Source organism: Chlamydotis macqueenii, chromosome 7 (assembly GCF_036417535.1).
Source record: "Chlamydotis macqueenii isolate bChlMac1 chromosome 7, bChlMac1.mat, whole genome shotgun sequence".
Taxonomy (NCBI): domain Eukaryota; kingdom Metazoa; phylum Chordata; class Aves; order Otidiformes; family Otididae; genus Chlamydotis; species Chlamydotis macqueenii.
Window position 1 is genome coordinate 1,918,906 of NC_141562.1, and position 15,696 is coordinate 1,934,601.

Below are 15,696 nucleotides of genomic sequence, written 5' to 3' on the forward strand. Positions count from 1 at the left end.
GGAGGAGGATTTGCTGACTCTGACCTTGAGTGCTGCCCACTCCAAAGGATGATCTTTACGTCTGCTGGTAAAACTATTCCCTGATGTGACCTGAAACATTAAACCAGCCAATTTAGCTACCCAGTCTCAGTATGACTAAGATAATGTGATCCTGTGTGTCGGCTGTAATAAAACAAAACTCATCTTTTATCTTCTCCTCCCCTTGTCAAGCTGGATGCTATGTGGGTTTGGAGCATTGCACTGCTGTTTTCTGTCATGCTGTGCACAAGTGTTTTGGCACTGGCACAATGAGCAATGGGAGAGGTGGCATCCAGACAAGATGCTCATCTCTTGTATGTGTCCCACCAGAAAGCCACCTTCCCCTACCTACTGTCTTGGTTTTCTCCACTGCTGCCACTCTCAGTATCTATCTGACTTCTGAAATGTCTTTCTCTGCTGAGAAAGTGATGTGGTGCTCAGCCCTGCTCATCTCTGGTGACATGGGCACAGCTTGCCAAAAAGAAGTGGAGGTAAGCTCTCCAACCTTTGAAAAACTCCCTACTTTCCTAAAAAGTTTTCCTGAAAAGCTCCATGCCTTCCTATTGCAAAAAGTCTAAACCCTTCTGCAGTGAGCCATGGCCAGATTCATCAAAGATCTAATCTAGATTCCCCAGTGTCAGAGCCACACCTCTTCCACTCCAGCACTTTGTCCGATGTGAGCGTGATGACCTTCCTGGCCCACAGGGCTGTCTGCTAGAGGGATCAGTGATCACATGCAAGGAGCTGGTACACAATACCCTCTCCCCAAGCGTTTGTTCTGCAGCCAACCATACCTCAGTGCTGCCAATTCAGACAACTTCATTAGGAGTAATGAGATTTCAGTGCTCCTGGAGCCAGGCTTGCTGTGACTTAAGAAGCTTCTCTTGTCCTATAAGTATTGATATTTCTCAGGGGAAATTCTTCAGGTCCATTGCCTTCTGCCTGGGAGTGGGGAAGGACAAGCACATGATGCCAAGAAGTAGCCCATTGGTCTCTGCACCTGCTTTTTGAGGCCTCCTTGCCATTTCATTGAGATGACCATCTTGGAAATGATCTCTCTGAGCAGACCTGTATGCATTCTTTGCCTGTCTTTCTGGTTCACAGTGCTCCCTACTCTCACCTCAGTGCATGCAAAAAGCAGCCAGCTGTTGATGTATACCCACTGTGGAATTTTTTTCATCTTTTGCAAGAACAAAAACAGTCTTCAGTGAATGCAAATGCCTGTGCCTCACCAAAGTTTCAGGTTGCCCAAGTGTTTTTTGTCAAAGCATCCAACTCCAATGGCACGTGCCATTAATTTTCAGTGGCACACAAATACCTGACTAGGCCAGTTATTCTTAATGTTGCTTCAAATCCTTCCAACCACCTTTTGTCATCCTCTGTCTTTTTAAAAGATAAAAGTTCATCCCAGAAGGACCAGGACCGGACTTGGTCATGGTCTGTGGCTAATACTGCAGTACAGATGTGAAGTAATAACAGTTTCAGTTAAAGTTCTAGGGATCGGATCTGCTGCTTTTTTTTGCTAACAGCATCACTCTAGCCAAGTTTCTATATTGCAGAGCAGCCAAGCTCTTCCCTGCCAATTATTCAGATAGTCGCTCTTAAAATGAGAAAGAGTTTACATGTTAGAAACCTGCTGTGCCTTGTAAGTTACCTTGGAAGGTTATTGTGCAAATTAATTCTATACTGATAACAGTAAAACTTTGTGGAGGAGGAAATACAGACTCCATATAACAGAAACTAGCAGTGGTTGTTTTATTTTTATCCCTGTAGGTGACCCAATGTGGGGGAATATGGGAAAGATGATACAGCAGACCGGCAGTGCTGGCGAGAGGAGGCTGCTATGTGAGGTGTGCGATGGAAGGTCTGCGCGCCCCGGCTGGCGCGGCGCGGGAATGGGCAGTGGTCTGTTGCCTCTGTTGGGATGTCACTCCCCAAGGTTATCTTTCTGATGTCAGATCGATGGCATGACAATGTTTTGTAGTATTGTTTTTTCGGGCTGGCATTTTGAGTTCCAGGAATATTAAGCTGAAACAGAAGTATTTGTTTGTCTGCCTGGCTGTCAAAACAATGTGAGCCCTTGTGCCCCTCTCTGTAGGGTCCCAAGAACATGTAGGGAGGGATCATTCACCTCCTGGAAAAATGTTCTATTTTTGGGACCAGTTGTGTATGTTTCCATTAGTTTTGCTTTTGTTAAGTAAAAAAATGCTAGCTGCTGAGATGTTTTGAGAGTGGCCAATCACTTAGAGTGTTTTGGAGCCTGGACACATGGGAAACACAGCAGGCTCTTATTTTGGAATAGGTAAGCAACTGCCCGCTGGAAAGTTGAATAGTTGCCTTGGGCTCCTAGAAGCAGATGTTTGCCGTGTTATTGGTAATTTCTGAAAATCTTGGCTAAGCTGATTATGGTGCTTTGAACATGCAGATCACTCCCCCTTCTCAGAGCCTCGCATGCACTGAGCCCGCTCTTGTTCAGCGTTACAGGTCCTTGCTGCCAGTGATTGGCTCTTGCATGTGGTCACCCACCAGCCCCATGTGCCTGTCTTAGCAAAGCAACTGCACCAGCCGCCGCCTCAGAACATGATCCTGGGCAAAATTAATTATCCCTTTATTTTTCACACGTATTCTGAAAGCATCAAAGGGCTGACCAAGAACAGTACCAGGCACTGTTCAGATACAAGGTAATTTCTAGCCTGGAGAGCTGATATGCTATATAGCAGAGATAAAGGCTTAGGTGAATAAAAGGATGACACCCAAGCAGAATGAGAGAGACTGTGGCCAAAAACATGCCACCGACCAGTTTCATAGGTGGCAGCTTCTGTGGGACAGAGTATCGAGCATGGGAAGGACAAGAGCCAAAGTCCCATTCAGGGAGGAGGGTGTGGGAAGGTGGGGAAAAAAAACAGTAAGTGTTTTGTTAGTTTTTGGTTGGGGTTTTGGGTTGGGTTGTGGTTTTTTTTTTTGGTGGTTTTTTTTTTGGTGGTGGTTTTTTTTTTTTTTTTTTTAATTCTTAGAAGGACTGAATTTCTTCTACAAACACTGAGTAAAGAAAATGAGAAGGGAGAGAAATGATAGATTTCTGGCCAGACCACACTTAGAGGTACAGTTGAAAAAATCTGACACTCTGTTTTCTAAAGCTTGAAATTTTTATGTTAGTTTAAAATAAAAGCTTTGGGTAAAGTTCTGGTTTAGAAGACTTCCCTCCCCCATTCCAACCTGGTGAACTGGAAGATTTCCTCTTTCCTAGAAAATATGCTATTATTTGGAAAAGCTGAGTTTTTTAACAATTGCATGGGAAGAATAAGTATATAATTATATAAGATTGTCCTAATGGACATTTGCAGCTGTACTGAGATGCTAAGAGCATGCAGAAACGATTATGTTTCCAGTTGTTTGGCAAAAGTTAAGAAACATTATATATATATATTTTAAAGTTAACCATAAAGTAATTCCAGATGGCTCTCTCTTGCATAGACAAGCAGTCTTCAAACTAGACATATAGCTGTAGCCTGGCTATAACTTGTTTTGATTACTGCAGATAGAGAAAAATGTTTTAAATGATTCTGCACCCTCCTCACAAAATGCTGTATGCCCTTGATTCTTGCTGAAGTCAACTGGCGTTTAAGCAACACTACATAAAACTTGTTTGACAATACCTTGCGTGCATTAGTATCTAGCTGGGCGCTACTTGTTTAATTTCTCTTTATACAGAAGTTTTACTTAATGGCTTTCTTCAGGGGTTGAGGCTCTGCTGGGGCAGGCATTGCAGACCTGTAAAACAAAAACGACAGTTACTGCCCTATGTAACCTCCCATTTGAGCTTGAGTTAGTTCTCCTCTCTCCATCTCCTGGTTAAAGATTACCAGAAAATGTTGGTGGTATGCTTACTTTTGATTGATGTGTTTGGAGGTTTTTTTACTTCTTTAATAAGCATTGTCTATTGTATTCATTATTTCCTTTCAACTAGGTGTTGGTTGTGCTAGCTTCTGTCAGCAGGGGAATTGGAATTATGTTGACTTGTGAGACCATTCTGCAAATCAAATCAAAGGGGCAGCTTTGCTTCACAGGGCAAGGACTTCAGTGTCTGAGTGTTTTAAGTCACACATTAGGAGCATTTCTGAAATTCTGAAAATAAGGGGAACTGAAAGGGCCATCAGAAATGATAGACTCATAGTATGTTACTTTTTATGTTTGTTTTTTTTTTTTTTATTTAGTCAGTAAACAAGTGTTCTTGTAGATAACAGTTGATGTTGTTTGTCCAAGTAGTGTAACAGGCAGAAATACTGTTTTATGAGTTCTTAGGCAGTATTGTTAGGAGGGTAACTTGGATTTGACCTGATAGGAGTCAAATTTGGTGACTGATTCTTTTCTTGCTACATGTCTGAGAGGACTATTAGTGCTAGTGTCTGTGTTTATTAGACAGTGTTTGAGGCTAGGGATGAAGCAAGCTCCCCAGGGGCTAGGAAGGAAGGACCCCAGTCCTGAACAAGGTTCCCTGGCCTTCCCTGGGCTTGTGGGAGGAGACTGGGGCTAGGGCTCTGAAAGGTGTTTTGTTCACTGTTCTGTTTTTTCTCTTGCTGTCAGCAGAAAAAAAATGTTCTGGGAGATTTGTGTTGAAATGGAGTATAGATCCCAAGGCACAGTAATGTGGAAAATAAGGGATGAGGGCTTTCTTTTAACCTCCCCTTACCAAAGAATGCTGGGAACAGGAAGAGCCTGGGGCCCCAAACTTCTTACCCCATGTCTCTCAGTTGTTGCTAAGAGGAAGCCCTGCAAGAAGAGCACCTATCAGAGAAATCGTATGCAGAGAGAGTATTAACCACTGAGTGCATCATTCAGGGATATGCAGGGCATCCTGATGTGCTCTTGAGGTCCAAAAATCGAGGACCTTCAATGGGTGATAACATTTAAACAGCTCTACAAAGAAAATAGCATTGCCAAAATTCAAGGTGTTTTTGTCCCTAATATACCACAGTATCACACACAGGATTGAACTTAAATTCTCTAATGACACATTGGGAAACTGCTGCAGTCTGTTTCTACTCTTACTGTTCATTGGGATAAAAAGGTTTTCTCCTTCTACTTTTCTAAATGTTTAATAACATATTGCTGCAGAGATTTCAGAAATGTGTGGTCCAACCTATTCCCTAAGCAAAGCATGTTTTAAAAAAATAAAAATAATAGATACTTGGTATGTAACTCTGATCAGAAAGTTTTGTCCAGACCCACTGAGAGCAGGTTTCAGGTCAGAGTAATCTCATGGTATACTGAGTGCCAAATCTAGATTTAAATAGAGCTGAGAGCCAGAAATTGGATTGATGTTTGCTGTCCTCTTGGTACAGGCTTTTGGCTCGGTGGCAGTGCAGATGGAGAAACACCATAGTTGTCGTGCCAGTGCTGTTAGCCTGATGTCTCTACCGCTGACCGTGGTCAGTAACAAACACCTTGAAAGAAAGTACATGAAATCTGTGCTCCCCATGTATGGGATAGATTTTCTGCACCACAGAAAATCTGTTTAATCTCCCCATTCCACCTCCTTAGATAAAGCTTGGCTAGAAGCCTGAAGCATTAAGTTTTACAGCTTTTCCAAAACTATTTATTTTCTTTCAATGTAAATTGTCTCAGTGGTGGTTCTTCTTATTTATGTGACTGTCCGATATCCTCTTTAACTCTTCTATGCTCTTTGCCTCCAAGTGTTCTGATAATGAGCTCAACAGACTAAATAATGATGATAACTGTAACTTATAACATTAACTGGTTTGAAATACGTTCCCTTTTCATTTTTCCTAAGCAAGCTTGGGGGAAGTTTGCCCGACCACTGCTCAGGTGCAGCTGTTCTGCTGTACTCGGAACATCTGGTCCTGCAGTACCATATGGCTACAACGTACCATTCTCCAAGAAGTAATCAAGTACACTTCATGTCATAAAACCCCACAACAGCAAAACAATGCCTCATAATCCACCAGGAATGCTCCACGCCACCTCGGGGCAAGTGCCTTTTAATTGGTTTTTGTTCCAAGTTTGATCAGGTTCCAGACTCTTTTAAGCTGAGAACACTATAAATGTTGGAAATAAGGTACTCCATTTCAGGAAAAACACAAAAGCCAGGCTGAGTAGTTCTGTGAAGTAGAAATAGAGTTGTTACTCTATGAGAGACAGCAAGACTGCCTTAATAGATGGCATTCAACTGCAGCTGTTTATGGGTCTTAACTGGTGTTGGCCCATGAAACGCATACTTAGAAAGGAAATCAGGGAAAGCTCACACATGCCTGGGGGCTTTGAAGTTGTTATTATCATCCACATGCATAAGAACAGGAGATCCTCTCTAGTCCAGCAAGTACTGAGAAATGAATGAGTTTGGCTGGCGCGTACATCAAAGGTCTTCACTTGTAATTTGCTTAAGAGATTAAAAATGAAATATGAGGGAATTATTGAGGAAGAGCAAGCTGCTGGTTTTTTCCCCCTTGCAGCAGGAAAGAAGAACAATTGAGCATCTATTCTGGCTGAAAGTGATTACTGGAAAGCTTTCTGACAACCTTGAGCAAAACAGCAGTTGCATCTTAGTTTCACTGACATCAAATAAGGATTTGATTTACTGAGACCCAGTTGGACCTGTCCAGTGCCAAGGAGTGTCTTTGAGAAGCAAACTTGATAAAGCTCTTGCTTTACAGAACCACAATCTCTAAAGCAATGCATTGCCAGACCATGAAATCTGCTGTGCATTTTAGATGCCAGAAATGTTTTACTTCAGAAATAAACTAACAAAACCTAGTGACAAACACTTGAAGCTTGCTACTGTTCCCTTTCCTGTCAAATGTGATTTTTACTGAGGTTGTTCAGGAGACTGAGTAACCACTAAGAAGGAGACAGTGTTGTCAAGTCATTAAGCCCCATGGCTGGACTGGGAGATAGGAAGGCTTGGTAACAACTGTGATCCTCTGGGATAAAACTGACTATGGATGCTTTTGAGGTGGAAGGAGGAGAGAATTGGCTTTTTGGAGCAGCTTGCAGTAGGAATGCAATGTGGGAAACCCTTATTTTAGAGTTTTGAGGAAAAATTGTGATGAATTTTTGAAAAGGAGCCAGAGGTGTTGGCAGAGGTCTGTATCATGTAAGTCTTCCCATCCCATGTTCCTTGCTGTTGCCAAGACAGAGATTTTGTGGAATGACTTGGAGCTTCTGAATCAAGATTAAATACTTCAGAAAAGAGCCTGGCCTTTTTTGGAGCTGACACATGAATTGATGGATGTTAGTCTACAGCCCATATGACCCAAAATGGAAGATGCTGACTGCAGATAATTTCCTTGTTCACTTCAATAGTTTCTTTGATAACGTAAAATGTGTAATATTTGCTGACTGTATATCCAGCATATGCTTTACCATATTTTTCTCCCTTTTGCCACAAACCCTTATTGAGTGTTCTTGGTTCACATAATCTCATTTAGGTTGGGATTTTGCCTGCCTGTTTATGTTCCAAAATAGATAGTCTTTAAAAAAAAAAAATTCTATCTGTAACTTCATTGTACATAGAGCAGAAGATCATCAGCCCAGTTCATGTATTGTTTTATATCATAGAGGCAGAAGGCAGGAGAGTAACAAATGAGTGCATGTTTCCCAGTCAGAATTCATCATCTGCATTTATAAGCATTGCTACTCAATTTTTATGCAGTGTCAAAATAGTCTTTTTTTTTTTCGTGAAACCAGCCAGTCTCTCCCACACCTTTCAACCCGTCCATATAAACACACTAACACTGAGGATTTTAAGGAAAGCTTTTAGCTTGACCCATTGCTTTTCTATTAAGACTCCAAAGGACCTGCATTTCTCCAAGAATCCTCTCAATGCACTTTATTCCAACTGTTACAGGTGCCGACTTCATTATGAATTATGGATTCAGTCCCCTGCATTTTCCTAATTTACACACAGTGATGTGACAGACAATTGTTTTAAAAGAACATTCATGTAGAGGATTTTCCTGTGAATGAAAATTAACTGGATCACAACAGACCTGAGAAAGAGGCTGTGTGCCAGAGAGGAGTGTGCAGAGCAGTGTCAGCAGATGCCCTGCTGCCAGAAAGGTAGGGATAGGGGACAGGACTGGCCATGAGGAGCCCTGGCTTGAGGATTAAAACTGTGGGAAACCTGGATGGGTGGTCAGCAAGAGATTTTTTTTTTTTTTTTTTTTTTTTTTTAATGTTTCCAGGAAAAGAGGACATGGGGCTGAGATGCAGAACTGAAGTTTTTGAGAAAACTGAGCTATCAACAGGAGTTGCTGCCTATTGCAATTATAGCTCATTTACCATCAGAAAGGTAATACATATAAATAGTGAATGAAATTACTGCTAAGCATATTTTTGAAATGTCTTAAATGTTTTAGTGATACGAATAAGCTTGGTTTTAGAGAGAGGAAACTATGCTGCACGCCAGACATAAGTAAGTGCAGGTTTTACCTATGGACTTATCTCTTTAAAAAAGGAGGGAGAGAGTGGGGTTGGGGAAACCTAAAGGAAGAAAAACTTGAAAGTAGAATACATCGAATATTGTTTCCTTGGAAACAAAAAGATTACATCACAGGGTTCAAGCCTATAAATAGAAACCTAGCAGTGCAGATGCAGAAGCAACTCTTGTTCCTAGAGGGAAAATTTAGAAATGAAGATGACCTCCCTTTAGACGTTGCTGTCACAATGCAGTCAGCACCACCTGATCTTGGGGGCCAGCAGTAAATTTAGCTGATGCTGTATGACAGTCTTCTCTCAATTAGCTGCAGCATTCACCTCAGGGAGCTGGATTGGTTGGTGAGAAGAGGTGCAATTTTCAGGCTGCTATAAATACCATTGGTGTCTCCAGAGCCCTGCTATGCTGCTGTGGCAGAAATTACTAAAACTCTTCAGCCTGCACTCTAAATCCTTCGAGCAGCCGTGACAGGACAGTGAAAACCTTGAGCCTGCATTCATGTTTGTGCAAAACAACCTGTGCGAAACATCACCACGCTCTGGTGGGAGTTCAGGCCTTTGGACAAGATGAACTTAGACTTGTGGGAGCGCCTCGTGCCTGACCTACCAAGATCCCCACTATGTCCTGCCCCCTTCTCATCTCCCCATTTAGTCACTCCGCAGTTGTGCAGCGGTTGTGCCGGGCTGCCCGCTGCTGCAGCCTGCCACAAGCCTGCGGTCCCAGCTGTGTCGTGGGGCCTGTCCCTTGCATCCCGCTAGTGTTACGTGTGGATTGCAGGTGTTTCCTGTTTCTGAGTTACGCATCTTGGTGTTATGGAACATTTATACTATCAGTCACAAAACCAAATAATGATGTTTTCATTGTTACAAATGGGTTCCTTTGCACTATGCAGTGGTTCATCCTATAACATTTACTTTTTAAGTAACATGCAACTTTCTCCCTGCTTTTGTAGACGAACCATTATCTGAGTATGTGCTAAAAGGATAGCTTCAAAACTGGGCAATTCATGCATCGTATGAGCTAATGTAGCTAAATCTTTCTTTGAAAGACTAAAGCCTTGTATAAATTGCATTATTATATGATCTTTCCAGATGTTTAAATAAATAAATAAATTGATTGGTTCTGGCTCTGTTAGGAAACGATCCCTGACAAATTGAGACACAGATTTGTTCCATCAGTTTGTATGTGATAACATAGGGCCTGATCAAATTTCCACTTTCTGGTGGGAATCATCTCTGTTTGAGTAGGGATCTTGGTGTGACTGATGGCTCACAAAAGGCTGTTCCTTCCCAAAGCTCACAGAGCAGGGCTTGGAGCTGCTGCTAAGAGGTTTGTTAAATGTTGCAATGTCATGGATATTGATGATGCTGTAATATATGTGTATATATACATCCTTCCCTGGCACTGCTCATTTAAGGCGTAGCCAAGTAAATGAAACAGCATGTGCTCACAGCTGCTTTAGCCCTAGGACATGGCTGTGGTGTACCAGGTGGCAGTACTCTAGCACTTACAGCTTTTTCCCTGTCTTGTAACATGGTATGCACTCCTAAATCTACCAGAGAATCTCAGCTTTCCTTGGCAGGGGAAACGAGTAGGAATATAAGTTTATTGCCCTTGTCAAGAAAATCATGAAAACAATGAACCTTAAGACAAATAATAATAATAATAAAATCCTATGCTTTATAAAGATATTCTCAGAATGAGAAGGGGAGTGGGGTGGGTGTGATACAGGAGTTCTGAACATCTGGGGCTGGTAGAGATACTGTTCTTGCTTAGGTAGGTACAGGGGTGATTTTTATGTGTGTCTGAGTCTAGCTGTGATTCTAGATCCAAGGTTACTGTTACCATAATAAACTAAGATCCTAGGTCTGTAAGTGTGTAGTGCTACAGAAAATCTGGATAAGATTTGAACCTTGTACTTTGTGTCAATCTTCAGTTTAATCTTATGTTTTAACTTGAAATAATTGTAAGGAATTTGGCATACTTATTTTTATAGGAAAAGTGTTTGGCGTAGGGAGGGGGTCCCAATATGATGGTTTTTTCTTTGACTTGCTTGAGTTTGCTGCTGTAATCTCTCATCTCCATGAGTCATTGTGCCTGCACAGTTTGCCTTTTTTTTCAAAATATCTGTTCCATGTTGTGAGATGATATATTCCATGGTGTGATATTCTGCCAGTACAATCACAGCACTCCAGAAGTGCCCTTGCAGTACATTGCATGGGATAACTACTAGAATATATAGAATTTTTAGCCTCCCAGGATTTTTTTTTTCCAAGTAGCCTAAAACTTATTTCTTTATTTTTAGCAGGCCAGCACCTTTATTGGCAGGCAGGCATTTCTGAGCTTTGGGATGACTGTCATCAACATGACTAGCCTGAAAAAGATGTGGTAGTATTTGTTCATTGAAGTGCTTTTGGGTGACTGACTGACCAGACAGACTGCTATGGCATTGATACCTGACATCTGACCCAAAGGATCTGGGATAGCAGAGATGCAGGTAAGTTGACCTATGCATCGTGCAAAGCAGGATGGGTTAGAAACTGAGGGACTTGCTGGAGATTATAGTGATTGTAAAATCAGGATGTAACCACATGGAGGCGGAACTGAGTCTAAGCTAATTTTTTTTTTTTCCTCTTCTCTGAAAATTACAGTAGGAAAAGACATCAGGTGCATTGAAGAACTGTGTGAATTGGTGGAAAGCAGCTTCAGTTGTAAAAATCTAAATACTTTTTTCTGCTGCTGCCTTTTCCCCGGCACTTCCCTACCTCCCTAAAAAAAGCAACATCCAGCATTTCTGCCTACTCAGATGAGCTGTTTAAATTAAAGCCACTCTGTAAGACTAACGCACATGCCAGAACTGTTTTCCTTGGTGCAGTTTTAATTTCTTGTTATATGATGTCTCCTTTGATTAATTTAAACATGTAGGAAATGAAAAAGATTGTCAGTCTGATTTTTAATCAGTTGTGTGTTCCAGTTGGGTATCAGCAAATTACATACAGATAATTAACAGTTGTATCTGAGAAATGTGTTGCTTAGCCTTCAGATGTGCAGTGCGTGCAAGGCTGGGATTTCCCTGGGAGAGCCAAGGAGAGCAGTCTCCCCTGGCCTGTGGCAGTAGGTGGTCCCACCGGCCAAGAGCTGCTGCACAGCCTTTCCCAGGAGCCGAGCGCTGCCTGGCAGGTGGTGGCGTTTCTTCACGAGTGGAGATTTTCCTTCTGCAAAACTCTTGGCCAGCCAGCGTCTTCTGGTTATGATTTCTTGAAATCATCTTGTTGTCGGCCATTATAGATCAAACCCTTTAGAAGTGTTCCCTGCGAGGGTCAAATCACGGGTACTGGTACCTCCAGGTGTGGTCATAGATACTAAAATTGTGCAGCTGATTGATAGTTACGCATGCACCCACAGAGGGTTAGAATGCAAGTCAATGAACAGAACAGAGAGTAAAAAGTAAATTTAATTTTCCAAATATCCTTAGTTTCTGTAGTCTCTGATAAAATGCTGTTTTCCTCTTGTGAGAATGGCAAAGAAAAGTGTCTTTGAGTCCAGCCCTGGGATCCTGCTGTGTCTCTCTTGTGAATGAGTAATGAAAAGTGGCCATTCATTGCTGAATGATTATTTTTCCCCTTCAATGGAGTGGGAGGGGGGAAACCCTCCAAAATCCACGTCTTCTATGAGTCCAGCAGACTAAAAGCATCAGGAAACCTCTGGAGGGAAGTAAAAAGTTATGAATGGAGAATAAAATATTGGTGTGGAGCAAAAGGGCTGTTGTGTATAAAGAGCAGATGGGAAAATGTTGAGTTTGAAGTTTAAAAGACAAGGATCTGAATCTCATTCAGCTGAGCAGGGGGAAGTGGTTTGGATTTCCTTTCCTTGGAGGTTGGCTCCATTTGATGAATTGTCGAGATGTGCTATAAATGTTTAAGATTTATAAGAGAGACTCCAAGAAATACTAATGAGCAGCTAAAAATAGATATGATAGGAAAATATAAACTGACAAACAGATCATCCAGCATAACAATAACTTCATAATCACGCAACTGTTGCCAAATGAAGATGGGAGACATGGCATGAAAATGAGCTTTTGTTTTTCACATCTGAAAGTTAAAGGAGTCGGAGTAGAAACAGATGTTCTTCAAAACAATGTGTCAGAATAACTCTAGTAACAGTCAATTGTCACCAGAGCCGAGGAAATAATTCCTTGCTTGCTCTTCACTGGCTGATGGTTTTCCAATGATGGGTGGGGTTTTTGTAAAGAATTGATCTAATTTATTTATATATTGTAAGCAATCTAAGTAGTTTTGGTGCAAAACCTCAGTGTCTCATTTCTTACAGTTTTGTGCTGCTTGGCTGTTGGGAATTTTTGTCTAAGAACTGTTGGTCCTCCAAAAGCAATCTTATGGGCTTTGATGAATCATTTTGGTTGTAAATTTTTGTGAATATTTCATTGTTGATCTTTAATATTGGATGAATTGATTAATTATAATTATTGTTTAATTAGGAGAAATTAGATTAATTAGATGCTTTGTTTTCATAGAAAGGGGTTTGTAGAGCAGCATCTGCCTTTCAGAAGAGTTTTATACTGGGAATAACCACAAGGGTAGATCTTGCCTTCTGCAACAGCAGAGTTATTGAGCTTTCATTTTTAGGGTCTGTCTGCCGAACACCTACAGAAGAAGAACGTTTGAGTTTTCCAAAAACAATTGGTGATATGTGGACACACTGAAAGGTCAAGGATGCTTTTTGCTGCTGTGAATCTGTCTGTGCAGGGTGCCTACCGAATGCACTGGAAGATCTTTGATGTCATGAGGATGATTGGCAACAAGCAGGATCAGACTGCAGCAACTGGAAGACCCCATCCCTTGACAAGTGGCATTTTGTGTGAGGGGAGGCTCTGCCCACATCTTGGGCAACAGACAGATCAGAAGTGTGAGCTGAGTCCCAGACCTGCTTTTGAATTTTACCTGAAGTTTAATAACTGATGTTTTTGTCAGCTGGCTGGATTTTTGCTGTCCAGATTTTCTGTTTGTACTACTGTGAAAATATTTTTATTTGCAATGGTATTTCCACTGGGAGATGCTTTGTCTCCAGGGTAACTTCCCTGAGAGTGGTTTCAAGAGTTAGTCTGTGGAGAGTACTGTGTCTTGTTTTGCAGTCTTCAAATACCCCTATATAAAGTAAAGTAAAAGATGTTACTCTTCTTTCTGATACTGTTTTGGCCCTGACTTGACACCTTCTTATTGTCTGAAAAGTGGGCAGAGCCATGTAGATGTATTCAAGCATTTGATAAAGATGATGTGGGCTTCACTGTAGTTTAATGAAGAAGTGAGAAAAACACTAGATGGAACATGGCATGGCAACATCATGGAAGTTACTCTGTGGCAGAGGAGGAAGGAAATGAATAAATGAATGGTTTTGGGGTTTGTAGGGGTGGTTTTTGGGGGTTTTTTTTTTGGCTTTTTTTTTGGTTGGTTTTTTTTTTTTTGGTTTTTTTTAGAGAGTGAGACAGGAATAAGGTTGCTTGAACAGCCAGGGTTGTTGAGCATGGAAATGATAGAAGAATGTTATGGAGGCAGAAGCAGGAGGAGTAGAGACAGAGCCGGATCTCAGCTAACATTGCAGGGTATTTTTAGGAGTGCTTCCTGAGAGAGCTTTCTGTATATAAACAGACAAGGTTCCAGGAGGCAGTGGTGAGGGGGAGCTGTATAACTCAGTGATACTTGTTCTGCAAATAGTACATCGCAAAGAGCAAGTTGTTTAACTTTATTAAACTGCAGCCTCCTGCAACACATCAAGGGTCTAGTTTCTAAGCAAAATAATTGTAGCCTAAAGAAAACTTAACTGTTGAAAGCCTCACAGGCCCTAGATTCCTGTTTGACTTGGCTTCAGGAGCTGCATGTACTCTTTGAAGGTTCATATGACTATGAAGTAAATTTGCAAAGCACAAGCTATTTTGGAGCTCCTCTCCACAGTAACACATAGCTCAGCCTTGTTATCAGGAAAATACAAGACAAAAAATAATGGGAGGAGGATAACATGTGGCAAGTGGATTTGACAGTGCTTCGTAGTTCTGCAGGGCCTGGTAGGAGCTGGGCAGACCTGATACAGACATCAGGGTTATGCAGAAAAAAGTCTCCTTGTTGTGGTGGGCAGTGCCGAAGAAGTGGGAGCTGCTGGCTAAAGTGGAACAGGCCAGTGTAATGCAGAACCAGGGGATCTGCCTGTGAGACTGCTTGCCTCCTTCCTTGCCTCCACGTGTTGTGCATTGTGGCACTGTGTCCAAAGACCAGGCATGTGTACACTGAAGGCCATAAACAAAATGGTTACTCTGGAACGTGGTCAACTTAGACTTGTCCGGTGTCTTGGTACTCAACCTTGACAAGTTAGTTTTGGTCACAGTTTTTCAGCTTTCAGGTCTATTCTGGTTCCAATTCAAATTTTTGGGTTTTTTAAGAGAAAAAGGGCGAAAGTTGTGAATTAAGAAGGTCCTGTAGGAGGGCCATCCTTGCTGCAGGAACCCCAAAGTTACCTGTGCAAGGACGAATAAATTAACACACCTCCAAGAAAAAGGTTGACATTCTTAGCTGTTGCCACTACACATCTTGTGTACCTGGGCAATGTCCTGGCTGGTATTTCTTTCCATGGGAAACTGTCCTTGGCATCATCTCCTTCCAAGCAACTTCTTGAACATGTCTGTCCTCTCTTCCCTTGGCTCCTTGCAGAGCAGATTTATGGTCCCACTTTCCTTTTACAAATAAAACCCTAAGTGCAAATCCAAAGGATAAATAACGCAGTGCAGATGTGCCCACAGCAATATTATCTGTATCTATCATTGCTGAAAGTCTGGGAGGAAAAGCTAGTGAAGGCACGGTATCTTATGTGAGAAAAATATTCTCATGCTTTTGTACCAGTTCTGGAGGCTGGAGAGCAATCCTGTTGTGCTTTTCCCCAAACATCCTGCTGCAGCTCAGGCAAACTCCAGGTGCCTTGTCTGCAAAAAGGGGCTAAGACACCCATCCTCCTTCGCAGGCTTGCCGTGTGGGATGCACAGCAGCTCCACCACAGTACTGGAGGTCGCTCCTTCATAAGCAGGCAGAACAGATAGGTGTTCATAAATAAACCCCAGCGTTTGCTCGGCACCGGGTGAGAAGTAGGCATGGAAAAGATGCATCAATGCTGCTCTGTCCATTAGCATGTCTGAATCTGCCATTCTGATAATTTCCACCCTG

At 41.9% G+C, this 15,696-nt stretch overlaps 1 long non-coding RNA gene across 1 annotated transcript in view; it reads right to left on the minus strand.

Annotated features, from left to right (window-relative positions):
- Positions 1-15,696, minus strand: part of LOC147600029 (uncharacterized) — a 686,528-nt gene that overhangs the window by 28,044 nt on the left and 642,788 nt on the right. The gene's annotated exons all lie outside the window — the stretch shown is intronic.